A 17,752-nucleotide genomic window follows, 5' to 3' on the forward strand; every position below is an offset into this window, starting at 1 on the left:
TGCTAAATAGATTTATTGGTTCTGTTTCTCTAGAGAACCCTGACTAATCCAACATGTATATTACTATGAAAAAGTAAATCAGGGTAAGGAAACAGAGAATAGAAAGCTTTGCTGGATAGGGTGTTTTGGGGTAGAGTCTCTGAGGAGGTGACATCTGAAAAAACACATGACTGAACTAAGATAAGAATTACACAGACATCTGGGAGAATTTGCCCCCCAGTAGGAAAAACGAGGAGACAGCAATAGCATGTTCGGGGCACAGCAAGAAGGCTGACATAGCTGAAACGCGGCGAGCAAAAGAGAGAGTGGGAGGAAATGAGGTCTAAGGGCTAACCAGGGCCAGAGCACAGGCAGGCCGTTGGATTTTCCTCTTAGTGTGATGGGAAGCCGTTGGACCACTGAGAGCAGGAGAATGATGCTGCTGACATGATCCAACCTCATTTGGAGAGGAGCTTGGTGGCTACTGTGTTGAGGAGGCTGCTGGGGAGCATGGAAGGTTAATGCGGTGACAAGGGATGGTGCCCTGGAACAAGCATAGATGTGGAGAAGGTAAACAGCGGTCTGATCTGCATCCATTGTGAAAACAGAGTCTACCTGGTTTGGTGATGGATTAGCTGTGGGATGTGAGATGAAGTGAGGAATCAAAGATGGAATGCCAAGGATTTTGGCCTCAGCAATTAGGTGAATGATGGGACCATTCACTTCATTTCTCTCATTCTAACTTTTCAGAACTTTTCAGTTTGTCTTCGAACAAAAGAAGGTCAACCCATCCAACAGAATAGGAATTAACCTGAACTACAGAACTGAGGAGCACAAAAATGCCTTCCATTCGGCCACTTTCACCCCAACCATTTCGTCTCTACGGCTCCCATTCTGTTATTCTCTGTTGTTCCTTCTCTTGGAAGTCTGCAATCTATCATCTGCTGATTAGTTGGGGTCAACTTGTTTTGTTGCTGCTTTTACTTAAAACACAAACACACTCATGAGACTTGTCAGGCTCTTAATCATACATACCCTAGTGTGAACTGATTTAACCAAGCTGTGTTTCTTCTAACACCAACCTATAAGTTGGTGTTGAAGGGGGTGGTGATGCCCAGGTGAGAGACGAAGAAGAAGTATTTGGGATCCTGTGGTACTTAGGTAACGAGCAGTTTGATATGGAAAAAATGAAATGTTCAGGTTTGGAAGGCTAGGGGGCAGTGTGAAGTCACTGTACTTCTGGAAGGTCCAGGAAGGCAAAGCGATGTAAGAAAACAAACATGGAGTCAAAATGTTACCGATTTTGCCAAGGGCATGTGTTTTATACCAAGAAGGAAATGTCTGTTCCAGAAGCATCAAATGCTGGTTTAAGTTCAGTACATTTTACAAATATTTATTTTTATATTTGTCAATAAATCCTTGGCTTTTTCATCATGTATGCCTCATTGGAAAGCCTATAACGATTCTAGTTTATAAAATCAGTATCAGCTAAACACTTGCAGAGATGCAATAAAAGGAACACAATCAGAAAGCCAGCATTGCAGAGACCGTACTTTCCAAATCAAAAGCAGACAAATAAAACCTGATAGGTTTGTAACTTAGAAAACAATTGAGGAATCCAGCTCCTGGCTAAAAACCTATTTAATCTTTCAGGTCCAACCACAACCACCAAGGCTTCACCTGGCGGCCTCACCAGGATGGTGCCCTCCCCACTCCTCCACCCTTGGGGAAAATGGAACAGGGGGATCAACTCTTTCTCTGGTTATACTATTAACCTCTTGCTTATACTATTCCAGTAAGTGAGTAAAGGCTCTTGATGTTCTTTTTCTTTTGGAAGCATAAGTTTTTATTTCTCAGGTATATATCTAGGGTATCTGCTGAGTTATATGGTAAGTGTATGTTTCATTAAGAAATCGACAAACTATTTTCCAAAGTGGTTGTACCCTTTTCCAATCCCACCAGCAAGGTGTGAGAGCTTCAGTTCACTGCATCTTCAACATTTGGCATTATTTGTCTTTTTTGTTTTTGTTTTGTTTTTAATTTTAGCTATTCTTTTTCCCTCCATTTTAAAATTTGAAGTCAGTTTATAATATTGTGTCCATTTCTGGTGTACAGCATTAATGATGAACTCCTGATCGCAAGAGTGAAAATTTGAATTCATAACTGCCCATGAAAATCCAAGTTCTCTTATTGGATTGAGAACTGCCTAAGCCTTACAACACAGTAACGATGCACAACTGGCTCGAGAGAGCTAACTTACCTTCCCCCAAAGTTACCTTTTTCTCAGTAAGTCGGATATTTCATGAGTATCAACCGACACTCACAATCAGAAGCACACTTCTACTCTTCTGTTACTAAACTGAACTCCTTTAATTGATTTTCTTATCTGACCCAACAATAAATGACTTCTCATGGGTTTTAGCTGGGAGTATATTTTAGCACTAAGTCAAGGCCTCTGTAGAATGAAGGTTTCATGTACTGTGGGGCTAATACAAAGCTAAAAAGAGTTAAACTCTTAACTCTTAGGATTAAACTCATAGGATTTAACTTTAACCTGGTTTGGCAATTTGGAGTAAGATGAATAGGAAGATGGTAGGGGCATGCTGTCTTGGTTTATTTTTTTTTTAACTTCATGCAATCCCCACCAAACTCCCTTCTACCACCACTCCAAGTCTGCCCATGCCCCCCACACAAACTCACCCTGCTGAGCTCTAGGAATTCTGTTTCTGCCAGCTTCCTTCTCCCCTGTCTCCACTTCCTAAATCAATATCATATTGACTGATTGACATAAAGAATATAGTGGGAGCAATGATGTGTGATGTATTTTTTATGGCTATATACCCACATATAAAATAACATGTTTCTCTTGGTCTGAATTCTAAACCTCTGATGATTAAATAATTCCTTTTAAATAAATCATTTAATGCATCCCAGGCAATACTTTTAGGAGCTGCTTCATTAGGGGGTATTCACTTACTGCAGAAGCTTACTGTGATTTAAACAAAATCAGAAGTTATTTTATAAAACCACGCCTTTAGTTTTTCAAAGTTTTGTTTTAAAACCTGTTGCTGTTTTATAGCTTTTATGAAAAATTATAATAATTTGCCACTTTCATGAGAAATGTTCATTTCAGCCAGAATTTCACAGTTTTAAACACTGACCTCTAGCTGCACTTTTCATGATATAATTAATGTATTGTCATTACATCCTTGTAAATTTTTTATAAGGTTGACATTTTTCAAACAAGCAGCTATTAGCAAAATGAATTTCTTTCCCACATTATTTTTTTAAACAATTTATTCTTACTTTTTGGGAACAAAGAGGTAAACAGGTTGACCTTTATGCTTTAAATAAATTCTTTGTCCCATAAGGTCTTTCTGATAACTCTAACCTCAATTCCACTTTCCTGTAACATTCTGTGACTTTTTTCAAATTCTAGTATGTAAACCAAGCCTGATTTAGCCAAAAGCTAAAACCTGTCAACAGCAACAATAACAATAATATTTTCTAAATCTGCATAAGTGCCAGGCACTGTGCTGTGTGCTTTTTATCTTTGATTTTATTTAATCTTCTCAGCAATCCTTTGATATAGGTACTCTTATTAGCATTTTCATTTAGAAGCCCAAGAAAGTGTGTTTTAAGAAGAGAAGGGTCAGGAGCTCTCTCTCCTGCAGAATGAGGAATTCAACCCAGATGATCTCACCCCAGGGTACTGGCTCCTAAACCCTCCAAGACACAGGGCTGGTCTTGACTTTAGTGTGGCAGTTGGTGTGTTATAGACTGAATTGTCTCCCCACTAAAATTTATATGTTGAAACCCTAATCCTAATCATGTGACTGTATTTGCAGATAGGGAGGTAATTAAGGTCAAATGAGGTCATAAGGGTGGGGCTCTAATCCAACAGGACTGGTGACCTTCTAAGAAGAGGAGAGTCCAGAGCTCTCTTCCGTGTGCAGAGAGAGAAGAGGCCATGTGAGGACACCACGAGAAGGCAGCATTCTACATGCCAGGAATAAAGGACTCACCAGCAAAAACCTCCAGACTGAGAAAATTGATTCCTGCTGTTTAAGTCATCCAGCCTGGGGTATTCTGTTACAGCAGCCCTAACAGACTGACACACAGGGTTTCCTCTCTCGCTGCGTCTTTCAGACACTCCTGGATGAACTCTGAATAATAAACTACAGTCTATTAATGCAGTTACCTATCTTTTACAAAATTGATTATAACTAATTGCCTCTGCAATGTTCTATCAGGCGTGCCTGTTCTCCAGTGCATTAAAATTCACTACTCTCTTACACTAATACTAGGTTTACCCTGCAATTACCTAGTACACATTAGTGCTATTAATCATGTCATTCATGTAATTAAAATTAAAATGTTGTCAGACAAAGTCTTCCTTCTTAGCCATAGAAGGTGGACAGTTAAATATGATATCAAGTGTTCCAGCATTGGAATAATAATGTTCCTAATGTTTATTTAATTTTGAGATTAATTGGTTACACTTCAGAGGAAGCATCTGAATATCCAGATTCCTGTTTTTCAGAGTTCTGACTATTTGTGTGACTTGGTCTTGCTCCTGCTGGACCCTGGCCTCACAGAGTTCTCTTTGCTGTCTTCCTCATAATGCCTTGGCCAGCATCCTGTATCCTAAAGCATTCAACGTCCTCCTGGTCTGAAAATACCCATCCCATCCTGCCTTCTGTCAAGGTTTTCTCATAGCCAGGACAGTACAATCAGCAAATGGTTATGGCCCTGGGTTTTAGAGTCAGATGACCTGAATTTTTGTGATTTCTCCACCATTTAGTAGAGCCAGTGAAAGCTGGTCAAGTTGCTTAAATTCATATGCTTCAACTTCCTCATTTGTTTAATGTGCTATTAACTCCTCAGTTTTTATGAGGAGTAAATGAAATGAAAAGTACTTAGCCAGGTACTTGGAACATAGTAAATATCTTATCAACCACAGTTATTAGTATTAGTGGTTGGTTAGTCTGTTTCATTATTGTGAACGGCTGCTGCTGCATCTAATTTTATGACGGCAGGTTACATATTCCAAAAGAGAACCTCTGGCTGAAATGATTGAAACTAAAGAAATGACTGAGGTTGAAAATTTAAGGAGCTGGCTAAACCTCAAAATAGAACAACTGTGTGGAAGCAAGTATGCTTTGCTCCTGCTCAAATTACACCAGAAAACAACCATTTAGTTCACCTAAACAAGATGTATCTCTCCAAGACAGTGATTTCATTTCCTTTGCATATGTAACTACAAGTGGGATTGCTGGATCATACAGTGATTCTATTTTTTAATTTTTTGAGGAAACTCCGCATTGTTTTCCATAGTGGCTGAATCAATTTACACTCCCACCCCCAGTGTACAAGGATTGCCTTTTCTCCACATCTCTGCCAGCACTTAACTCTCATCTTTTTGATAATTCTTTCAGGGGTGAGGTGATATCCCTGTGGTTTGATTTACACTTTCCCGATGACTAGTGATGTTGAACACCATTTTATGGTGTTCATTTGTACATCTTCTTTATAAAAAATGTCTATTCAGTTCCTTTGCCCATTTTGAAGTGGTTTATTTGTTTTTGTTTTATTTTTTTCAGTTTTGTTTGTTATTTTGTTCTGTTTTTGTTTTGATTATTGAGTTAATACATTCCTTATATATTTAGGATATTAACCCCATGCCAGATAGATCATTTGTAAATGTCTTCTCCTATTCCTTAGGTTTCTCCTTCATTTTATTGGTTATTACTTTTCTGTGCAGAAGCTTTTTAGTTCGATATAGTCCCACTTAATTGATTTTTGCTTGTGCTTTTGGTGTCATATCCAAAAAAATCATTGCCAACACCAATGTCAAAGAGCTTTCTCTGCTTTCTTCTAGTTTTATAGTTTCAGGTCTTACATTTACGTCTTTAATTCATTTTGAATTAATTTTTATGAGTGATGTCTTCAAGTATTCTTTATCATGTTTACCAGTGTTATCCTGGTAACCCCTGAAGAAAATGGAGATGTTTAGTTTGGAAAAGACTATATTCATAATTGGACCAGATCTAATTATGTTAAATGCAAGGGAGCAGAATTTGTTATCAGTGAGAAAAAAATTATAGAAAAGCACAATTAAATATAAGAAACTTCAAGTAGTAGAAAATCGTATAAATAAAGTCGTTATGAAATAAAAACTGTAAATTAGTTAACTGCAATCTTTGAGAGGTCATCTGGTTACCCAGGTTTGAGGAAGGGTGAATCCCTTGCATGTAGAGGCATATTATACCAAGAGATTTGAAAGTATTTTTAGAGATGTTTAGTGGGGACTGCATTTTGGGTGGATGCCAGATAGTCTCTTCCAGTTTTGATTCTTTAATTCATAATCAAAAGCACACTGAGGGGTGCAGGTACTGAGTCCACAAAATTTGGAGGGCATGATTGCTGCCCACAATCCAGTGTAGAACACACTACAGATAAAAGAAAACCATTTACCAATAGTACATCTAAGAAACCATAGAATCTAAATTACTACCTCTCAGTAACATATCCCAAAATTTGTGATCCTCATGCAAAAAATGCCTAAATACATATTTTCTTTGGAGAAAAAATGATTTGAAATAATTTATGCTTATAAACCTAGAACACGTTATTTGTTAGTGAATCCAATTCAGACTCTGTAGCTCATCATAAAGAAAAATTACATATTAATCTAAGATCTTGACAATTTATTTAAAATTGGCTTTTTCTTTTATAAACAAGGCAGATTTTAAGTATTATCTTAGAAATTTAAAATGCTGAAATTGACAGTAGTTACCATTTCTTTTATCAACTGTCTGTTAATAACAGTTACAAATCATTGTATTTGTATGCTAACCTTGTGCCAAACATTAATATACATTATTTTTAATTTATTGAGAAACTTGTATAATAATTATTAGTCTCCTATTTGTAGGGGAGGAACCAAAGGTTTAGGAAGACTATATGACTTTCTAGCAGCCACACAGATAATAACCAGCCCTAATAAATTGGTATTGCTATTTATACAAAAATGTACACATATAGATGTTAATAACTGATATCAATGCACTGAAGGCTTAAAGTTTTAGTTTAATAACAAATGATTAATGGGGCCATAGAAGCAAAAATAATAACCTACTGCACCTGCTACTTTCCTTTGGGCAACATTAACTTCTATTTAATCAACATAAATATGTTAAATTCCACTTTTATGTTACTTTTCCCAATATCTGTACACTTGAATATATATGCTAATCAGAATGCACCACATTTGACAGAAAAGAAAGTTATTTCAAAAGCCATATTATGAAAGGGGATAGGAAATTAAAATTGGCTCTAAAATGAAATTTTTTGTTTTACGTAGTTTGTAGGATGAAATCAAGATCTGTCAAGTGTATTTTAAGCTCTTTTTGAAGGAAAATATGAAACTACAAAAGAGATTTTACCAGCAACACTTTCTGGCTTTGTTATTTCTAAAATCTATTCTCCCCATGTTAGAGGAACTCTTTAAAATATACCAAATCATGTCACTTCTCCCTCCCTTCTCATCCAGTCACTGACTTGCCTATTTACTCAGAGTCAAATCCAAAACCCCAACAAATGGCCGTATATGGGCTCCCCGCACTGTCCCGTGAATCCCCTCATTCCATCCCCATTCACTCCCTGCCACACACTGGCCTCCTTGCTGTTTCTCAGCACACCAGGCGCAAGCAAACCTGAGGACCTGCCCACCTGCAATTTGTTTTCCTTGGCAATCTCTTCCCCTAGATGTCCACACAGCTTGCTCTCTCAATGCCTGTGAGAACTTGCTGATGTCACTTTTAAGGGGGAGGCCCCCGACCACCTGTGTAGAGCAGCACTCTTCCCCCATTGTTATTCTCTGTCCTATGTACCTGGCTTTGCTTACTGCCACCTGGCACATCTCTGTATTGCTTTGTTTATTATCTGTCTCCTCAACTACAATGTAAAATTATGGAGCAGGGACTTTTGCCATATCCCCAGTTCTTATTAAAAAAAAGGGGAAGTTTGGGCACAGATATTGCTATGGTCTGAATGTTTGTGTCCCCCTAAAATCCATATGTTGAAATCCTAACCTCCAAGGTGATGGAAGTTGCAGGGGAGGGGGGTGTCCTTGGGAGGTGATGAGGATGAGTTGGATTACCGCCTTTGTAAAATAGAGACCCCACGGAGATACCCTGCACCTCCCACCACACGAGGACACAGTGATAAGTCAGCCATCTGCAACCTAGAAGTGGGTCTTTACCAGAACCCAACCAGGCTGGCACCCTGACCTTGAACTTCCAGCCTCCAGAACTGTCAGAAATAAATTCCTGTCATTTATAAGCCACCCAGTATGTAGTATTTTGTTACAGCAGCCCAAAGAGACTAAGGCAGACATCCACGCAGGGAGAATGCCAGGTGGAGCTGAAAGCAGAAGTCGGGTGATGCTTCCACGGGCCAAACTATTCTAAGATTTCCAGTGAACCATCAGTTGCCAGGGGAGAGGCACAGGATAGATTCTTTTTCACAGCCCTCGGAAGGAACCAGTCCTGCCAATATCTTGATCCTAGACTTCTAGCCTTCAGAATTGTGAACCTATACATTTCTATAGTTTGAGTCACTAAATCTGTGACAACAGCCCTGGCAACCTAATACACACTGTGGCCACAATTTCCTAATTAGTCTAAGAAAAGTGACCGATTTTCACCTTTTCAGCTTTTTTCTTGTCACAAGGACAGGAGTGACAAACCCCCAAGCCCTTTACATGTCACCGTGGAAACCAAAAGTTCCAAATCCCTTGTTTTTTTAATTTAAAAAATGATTTTTTAAACATTTAAGGTTTAAAAAAAATTAAGAATGTTAAGTTCTATATCACAGAAAATTAAGGAGGGAAGATTCACAAATGTGAGGCCTGAAAAATAAGGGAAAGAACTGATAAACGGAAGTACATAAAAAAAGAATGGGAAAGGTAAACATGGCAAAGATAAAGGTCAAACCCAGATATGTAAAAAACCCAGATATGCAAGATGGAAAAACAAAACATACACACACATCCCAAACAAAAAACACAGTACTATTCAGAGACACAATAAAGACTTAAATATCTATTAGGTACAAAATAAGTTACAGCACAGGGAATATGGTCAATATCCTATAATAACTTTGCATGGAGTATATTCTGTAAAAACATCAAATTACTATATTGTATACCTGAAACTAACATTGCAAGTCACCTGTACTTCAATTTAAAAAGACTTAAATATAAATCATATAGAGTAATGGAATTCCATTTTTGTAGCATTCACTTTTTTTCATTGTTTGGAATATCCTAAAAGATTTTATATTATACTGTATTTTTGCAACTAAAATGAAAAATCAGATCATTACTTTTAAATCAATGATATCAACTTGTCTAGACATTAGAATTACCTGAGGAGATATACAGAATTCCAAAGTCCAGGCCACAGCCTAGGCCAACTAAATCAGTCCCTGGGGGCAGAGCACAGGGCACCGGTAGTTTTTAAAACTCTCCAGGTGATTCCAAAGCACAGACAAATTTAGGAACCGCGGTTCTAAGTAAATACTCCTCTGCATTGGTGAGACTTAATGGAGGACCAGATGTTCCCTAGACAAAAGTTAAACTTCCTACCTCAGTAAGTATCTTCATCCTTCAGGTCTGATGTCTCAGAAATGTCTGATATGACCAAGTTTTAAGTAATTAATTAATGCAAACCCAAACAGGGCAGGAGTCCTAAGAAGAAGCAGGGTCTGAAATTACTTTTTTTTTTAAGAGACATCAACAATTTATTGGATAGGGGATCTTACAGGGCTGCAGCAACATGTCTTGGAGCAACACCCTACCTTGTACGGCTGATGGCAGGAGGGCAGGCGGGCGGTCCAGGAGGCAGGAGGGCGGGCGGGCAGGACACAGCAGCCATCTTTGCTGGGGGGGGGGAAAGAGAGAGAGAGAGAGAGAGAGAGGCTACCATTTATAGAGGGAATTGACATCAGATTGGCTCATCAGTTAACAGGGAAAACAGGTGCTAAGAAATAGAGCGGGCGGGAGGTGCTATAGAGAAAGCTATTCCAGAAGGCAAAACAAGGTCTATGTTCACCAAGTAATTGGAGGAAAAATACAAAAATCTTAGCAGATCGAAATGAGGCTCAGAAACAGAGGGATGGTCTAAGGCAATAAATAGTTCCCAAGCTTTGCTGGGCAATGGAATCACCTGGGTCTCACGCCCAAACATTCTGATCTCATTGGTATGTGGTGCTCTCAAGGGCATCGGGATATTTTAAGTACTCAGGCGGTGCTAATATGCAGAAAATTTCAGAACCATTGCGCTAAGGTTTTTTGCAGGAATTCATGGCCCTTGCAGGCTGTTCAGTGCCCTCTGTGGTCGGGCCACCTGGATTGGTTGTCTACCGGGATGGATGACCATCTTGGATGCCAAAGTCGTGGTGCAGGGCTAAACTTCTTTAGTTGAGCTTATGGGAGGCCCCTACATCAGCTTAACACATCCACATTCCTTCATTTACATAGTTTTGAACTTCATAAGCAGCACATGTGAATTTGCAACTCTAGGGTCCAAGAGATTCTTAAGAGGGGGTGGGTATCACTCAGTGGTAGAGTGCATGCTTAGTATGTATGAGGTCCTGGGTTCAACTTCCAGTACCTCCACTAAAAATATAATGAAATAAAGATAACTTTATTAAAAAATTCATGAGGGCAAGAAATGTCTCATTCCTTTAGTTTCTTTTAAAAAATTAAAATTCTCCAGTGTTCCAACTCACTTTGGTAGAGAGACACTCCATTTCTGTCTTTTGAGGAATCTATCCCATAGCCCCAACATTATGCAAAGTTCCAAGGATTCCTTCAAAGAGCAAACTAGCGTGGGGGGATATCTGTCCTTCTTTCATTGGTGACACCAGATAACCTCCAAATTCACATTATTCAAGCCCACGCTTTTTTTTTTTTTAACCATTTAAAAAAAACTGAAGTATAGTTAATTTACAATGTTGTGTTAGTTTCAGGTGTACAGCAAAGTGACTCAGATATACATATATAAATATAAATATTCTTTTTCAGATTTTTTCCATTATAGGCTATTACAAAATACTGAATATAGTCCCCTGTGTTATACAGTAGGTCCTTGCTGTTTATCTAATTTATATATAGTAACATGTATATGCTAATCCCAAACTTCTAATTTATTCTTCCCTCCATCACCTCGCTTTCCCCTTTGGTAATCATAAATTTGTTTTCTATGTCTGTGAGTCTATTTCCGGTTTGTAAATAAGTTCATTTGTATCATTTTTTCAGATTCCATACGTAAGTGATATCATATGGTATTTTTATTTCTCTGACTTACTTCACTTAATATGATTATCTCTAGGTCCATCCATGTGCCACAAATAGCATTATTTCATTCTTTTTTATGGCTGAGTAGTATACCATTATACACACACACACACCCCTTCTTCACCCATTCATCTGTCGATGGATATTTAGATTGCTTTCACGTCTTCACTATTGTAAATAGTGCCGCTATGAACATTAGAGTGCATGTATCTTTTCAAATTAGAGTTTTCTCCAGATATATTCCCAGGAGTGGGATTGCAGGATCATATGGTAACTCTGCTTTTATTTTTTTAAGGAAATTCTATACTGTTTTCCATAGTGGCTGCACCCATTAACATTCCCACCAACAGTGTAGGAGGGTTCCCTTTTCTCCACACCCTCTCCAGCATTTATCATTTGTGGACTTTTTAATGATAGCCATGCTGACTGGTGTGAAGTGATACCTCACTGTAGCTCTGATTTGCATTTCTCTGATAATTAGTGCTATTGAGCATCTTTTCATGTACCTGTTGACTGTCTGTGTGTCTTCTTTGGAGAAATGTCTATGTAGGTCTTCTGCCCATTTTTTTTTTTAAGAATGTGGAAATCGTCTCATCCCCCCAAAAAGAAACAAATTTTATAAATAGGTTATTATTGATTAAGAAACAAATTTTTAATGAATCAATGAATTGATTATTTGTTAAATTTATTGGGAGTCAGATTTGCTTAATCCCCCAATTGATCTTTGTGAACACTTACTACATATAAGAAATTTTTAATAAATATTTTATACTGCAAAAGGATGACTTAGACATGAATTCTGTTTTCAGAAATTTATAATCGAATTATTCTAACAGGAAGGAATAAAGTTGCCATGAGAAAAGTAGTGAAAAAAAAACTCAGTAATTAGGAAAGTGAGGGCATACACGGAAGAGAGGAAAAGGAAATGAAGGAATCAGAGAAGGTTCTATCATGGAAAATAGTAATTGAGCTAAACTTTTCAGCATGCCCACGACTGGCTGATTCAATCTCACACTCACTGTTTCATTTAATTTCTGTAAAAACCCAGTGTGGTGTGTGGAGCAAGAATTATTGCATCATCATCATCACCACGGTTTTTCAAGTGAAAAAAGTGAAGACTTGGGGTGATTATACAAATTACCCAAGGTCACAAGGCTTATCAGTGATAGACTTTAAGCTTGAAATTCCATCCAAAGCTGAGCTCTTTCCACTCAGCCATTCCAAGGACAGGAGTGGGTAATGAGCTTCCGATGGCCTGAGTTCAGCTGGAGGGTCAGTCGGTGGTCAGATTCTCTTGATTACCTCCTCCAACATGCAGATGGTATAAATTCCAGTCTGAAAGCCAACAGGATCCAGACCCAAGGAGAACTGATGTTTCTGTACTTGTCCAAAGGCAGCGAAAGCTAGTGCCACGGGCTCAAGGCAGTCAGGATTCCCTAAGGGGAGTGTCCTCTTCCTTGGCTTTTTTGTTCTATTCACGTCTAAATTAATTGGATTGGGTAGTTCCAATGAAGCTCACCCATAATCAAGTGGTCAACCTGCTCTGATGGCAAATGGAGATGTCTGGACGGAGTTGGACTGTGAAGCGTTGTGAGAAGGAACCTTTCAAGGTCTTTCAAGACCTGGCTGTAGTCCTTGGGGCTGACGGGGCTTCAGATGAGCAAACAGGATGCCAAAGGTTAGAAGAATGCACGCAGCCCCTGGGGAGGATGACACCCTCTCACCACACCGCTGAGCTCCCAGCCTGAGATGGCCCTGAGCCCTGCCAGAGTCTAGCTTCCCTTTAAAGCAGTTGCTAAATTGCTTCATCAAGAGCTGACTTGGGGCTAATGAAACTACTCTAGACAATGAAGTCCCAGATCCAGCTTTTCTTGGTTGCTTTTTTCCTGGCTTTAGCTGTGACATCTCCTGGTCAAACGCTGCCCACCCTCTCTCACCACTAGTCTGGCTTTGACCTCCATTCCTGGTCCACATCTCAGCCCACCTAGTTATGTTCTCAGCCTTCATTTGGAAAAAGACTGTACCCCAGTTACTTAAGCAACTTACTGTACACCCGACTCTTGGACGGTACTCCTGGCACTGTGCGTGCCCTCAACCCTGGCACAGAGCAACACACTGAGGCCACGACAAGACAGTGAACTGTTTCGGGAACTTCTATCTTCATAGTAGCCCTTTAGGTAGCTCCTAGTTAATTAGCTCAGTGTAACAGAATTAGCTCAGTACTACGATAATAAATATGAAAAATCACCTCGTGGGACTTTAATTATGACCCATTATGTTATTACTTTTTAATCAGCAATTTATCAAGTTGAGCAAAGAAGTGTAGAATCATAGCTCCCGAATGATAAAGCATATTCAATTTCCAAATGAAAATCTATTTCATTTTATTTGTTTAATCATGCCAAGTTGGATTCTTTTTTTCATTTTTCAGTTTTATTAGGTAGAATTGTTAGTTTGACTGCACATATACAATATATTGCATGTAAATACATATACACAATATACTGCACATTTTTAAAAATTTACATGTATGTACTGTTCATTGTTTCTAAGAACAGTTTAGAGCTTTAGTTTTTTAAACTTACATAGTTTTCGAAGGAATAAAGCCAACCACAAAATAAGGATCAACAGAATGCAGTAATCCAATCATAATCATGCCAAGTTGGATTCTAATTCCCACTGGAATATTCCTTATAGGAAATATTTTCCTCTTGAAGGTGGAGTTAATTTCCCCCAAGTTCATATTTGAATTTTGCAATTCTTTATGCTGTTGAAAATCAAGTTCGATTTTTCTGTCTACTTTTCCAGAAACAAAGCTCCTTTTGAAGGTTGTGCTTTCTCCTGGTGTCTGGTTCCTTGGAGTATGGGAGAAACTCTCTGAGTCTTTATTTTACAGTACCTTCTACATTGTAAAATCAACGAAGCGCTTCTTTGCTTTCAGTTTGAAATACAGGATTTTGCCCTGATTGCTTAAAAATAATGCCTTACAAATGCTCCTTAATCTTTTCCTCCTAAAACAGAAGAAATTCAGCAAATATTTATGGAGTGACTAATATGTGTAAGGGACTCTGCTACACACTTCAAGTCTTTAAGAAAAAGGGGGACGTTTTTATGCTGTCCCTACTCCCATGCCTTAGGATACACCAAGGAGAACCTACCACCTATCAGATTACTGTAAATATTGGCTGATTAATATTTAATGGGAATATTTGAAGATAGAAAGTTTTGGCGGTTAATACTTAGAAAATCCAGGAAAGGACACTGATTTTCCACCCATTTTCAAAATGTCTTACAATTGTACCCGTTTGGGTTTTTTCCTACAATAGATCTGAATTAGGTTGGTGTTTATATCCCTATTTGTAAACAAAGAAACATAGGAAAATGTGAACTGCTCGAGTGAATGGTCCAATCCCAGACCAAGCGTGAAATAAGCATCCTGTCTTATGTTTTCTGGTATAAAGACTCTTCTCTGTGTGTTCTCAACAATGTCAGACTGCTTGTACCTTAGTCAGCTGACCCCCTTGGCATACACCCTGCTTCTGCTGCATATGACCCCTTCTTGCCATCAATGAACATTCCTCCCAAAGGGACAGAGGGGTACCAGAGCCTCCCCACCGCTTTTCCACTTGGCTGCCTCATGTCTCACCCATTTGAAATGCAATGCTTTTCGCTCAATATAACCATTCCAGCACTCTCCTTTTCTCCCCAAACTATTTTTTCTCCCTATATAAATGGTCTCCAGAAACTTCTAACTGCATCTCATTAGGCAATGTTTTCAATGCAGAATCTGCAGATAACGTGGATAAGATGTTTTCTCTCAAACTACCCAGACAGTAACACTTGAGATTGCTTCTCAGGTCTCCAGAATAATTTGAAAACTGCCTAACATGACACGTTTATAATTACAAAATAAAATTAAGATAAGCTGCAGCTAAGAATCACTCTGAGATGGAATGGTTATTTGAAGTTATAGTATCTAATTCTTCTTACCTTTTTGTTGTTATGGTAGTTTAGACTGTAATTTTTATAAGCTAGTATTTATTATATACATTTTTAAAATGGTGTCATTTGGAACTAAATTATTTGTCTGCTGCATCATCTCAATCAATGGAAGAAAATGCACTGAAAAAAAAAAATTCAAATACTTCAATGGATTACCAAAGGCAACCATTTTAATCCACTTAAAATCGTCTCCAATTATTGAAGATTAATTGTTTACTATATCTAACTGTGAAAAGAATGCAGCATTTTAATCTACTTTTTTTGGTTGACTAGGCATTTTAATTAAAAATGTCATTGATTCTACCAGTGGAATTTTACCCAAAATAGCTACATGTGATTATTAACATACAACATAAAGTAGTAAGAGACTACTATACTGAATGCAAGTATTAATTTAATTTATCTTTATAATTATCAGCAATTAGACTAAAGGAATAATAAAAATTTGATTTATTAGCGTGTTTTCAATTTTAAGAAAATAGCAAACCATTATCTTCTTTTCATTCTGGCAGAGCCATGAAAACCAATCATAAATTAGCTTACATTACGTATTGCTCATTGTCATAAAGAAATTTATCAGGCAACTGCATTGAAAATATTTCATATTTTACTTCAAATTGGAGCATATTCCAAATTATTTTCATAGTTTAAAGGCACCATTGAAGACAAAGCTTTAGACACAAAGGTAAAATTTCAAAATACAAATATTTTCATCTGGAGTTTTTAACACTTGTTAATTCCTGAAAGTCTATTAAACTCTCTGGGCTCTCTCTTGCCAGAAAAATACATCTGGCTACAAGAACAGTCACACAAACACAAATTTACATATACTTTCAATCCTTGAATCCTCAGATGAATAAGAATGCCTACTCTGCAGGATATAAAGTTTCATCTTGTATAGTTGTTAAACAAATATTAAGCTCAGAAAGTTAACCATAGTTTTGAAAAGTATCCAAATAGGGATAAAAACTGAAACTGAGAATTTACTCAAAACTAATTTGATACATTTTACTTCTTAAAAAATCACTTTGTTATTTGATGAGAAACAATTCTTTCATTTTAGGCTTATTTAAAGATATATACATTTTCTCGGTTTTAACTAAATTTTTAAGCACTGAAAATAAAATATACTTTTACTTTGATTAAAGAAATATATTCAATAATTCTGTCTTTAAGGAAATATTTACTTATTCACAATTCCTTACATATTAAATTGTAAGATGAGGGTTAGTTCTGAAATTTTAAGACAGAAAATGAGATAGACCAATTGCAAATATGGTTTTTGCCTCATAATTTTTGTTGTGTTATTGGTGTTAGCACAGATATTTACCCAGAGTAAGGCCACATAATTATTTGTGGCATTATATTATACTGTGAATGAAAGTCTGAATGGTCTTCATACCTCTAGTACAAATATATAGATGTTCTAGGATTCTTACTAATTTGCTGAAATGTTTCTTTATAGGCTTCCATCATATGAGCTATGGAGTTCCTGTTCTTTTTTTTTTTCTGTAAGGGTGAGCAGTTTATAATCATGAATAAGTCTAATCTGTCATTTCCCAAATCTTTGGCATTTGTAACATCAACATGTAATTTACACGAGGATAAAAACACAAATCCACTGTCCTATGGCAGGAAAACGTTCTGGTGAGGTCTGTTGTTGGCTCCAACAACAAAGCCCTTTGCTATTCTGAGTGTTGAATATGCTTGGTTCTCAAGTACTGATACAGTGAAAACTTAGAACCCATATTCAACCCAATATGATCTTCTGGGGAAGGAATGATCTCTTCATTAGAGCTAAATTGTCAAAGAGCAAAGGAGAAGATTGTAGTGGCAAGTTGATTTATTCTCTCCTTATTGAAAATGTTCCTCCATTTTCTCAACATGTGATGCAATTACAGTACTGTAATGTCAGAGAAAATAATATGGTGAAAATATTGGGAAATTCTATTTTTTAAAAAGAATCTATGTAAGCCTTGAAAACTTGTATTTTTGAGACAGACTTGATAAAGTACATTGCAAAGTCATAGAATTCCTGAAAAAGAGTTCTTGGCTTCTGTCAAAGTCATATTACTGGCTTAATTCTTTTTCTTTATTCATAAGCAGTTTGAAGTTTTTAAGTTAGTGAGTACCATGTCTTAACTTATAATTTAGAACAGAACCCTGGTGGCCGTGTGGAAAAGGATGTATGTGTTGGAAGAGATGGTTCTAATAAAACTCACTAGGAGGCTGTTGCCCTGATACAGTCAAGACGTAATTTGCAACTAGATTACAGCAGAAAATGCCAGAATGGGGAGAAGACATTGGGAGATATTTGGGAAGTAGAATCTAGAAGCAAAAGAATCTATTTTTAAAAATCTCAACATTAATATTAAACAATTCCTTTCTCTTTTAAAGTAATTCTAT

At 37.4% G+C, this 17,752-nt stretch overlaps 1 protein-coding gene across 1 annotated transcript in view; it reads right to left on the reverse strand.

The window, feature by feature from the left end:
• The window catches only part of LOC116660610 (translation initiation factor IF-2-like), a 200,484-nt gene that overhangs the window by 156,818 nt on the left and 25,914 nt on the right, over positions 1–17,752 (reverse strand). The window contains exon 3 of the mRNA XM_032470451.1: positions 9,844–9,925. The gene's annotated coding sequence lies outside the window, so the exon portion shown is untranslated. The remainder of the gene's footprint in view (positions 1–9,843; positions 9,926–17,752) is intronic.

Source organism: Camelus ferus, chromosome 30 (genome assembly GCF_009834535.1).
Source record: "Camelus ferus isolate YT-003-E chromosome 30, BCGSAC_Cfer_1.0, whole genome shotgun sequence".
NCBI lineage: Eukaryota > Metazoa > Chordata > Mammalia > Artiodactyla > Camelidae > Camelus > Camelus ferus.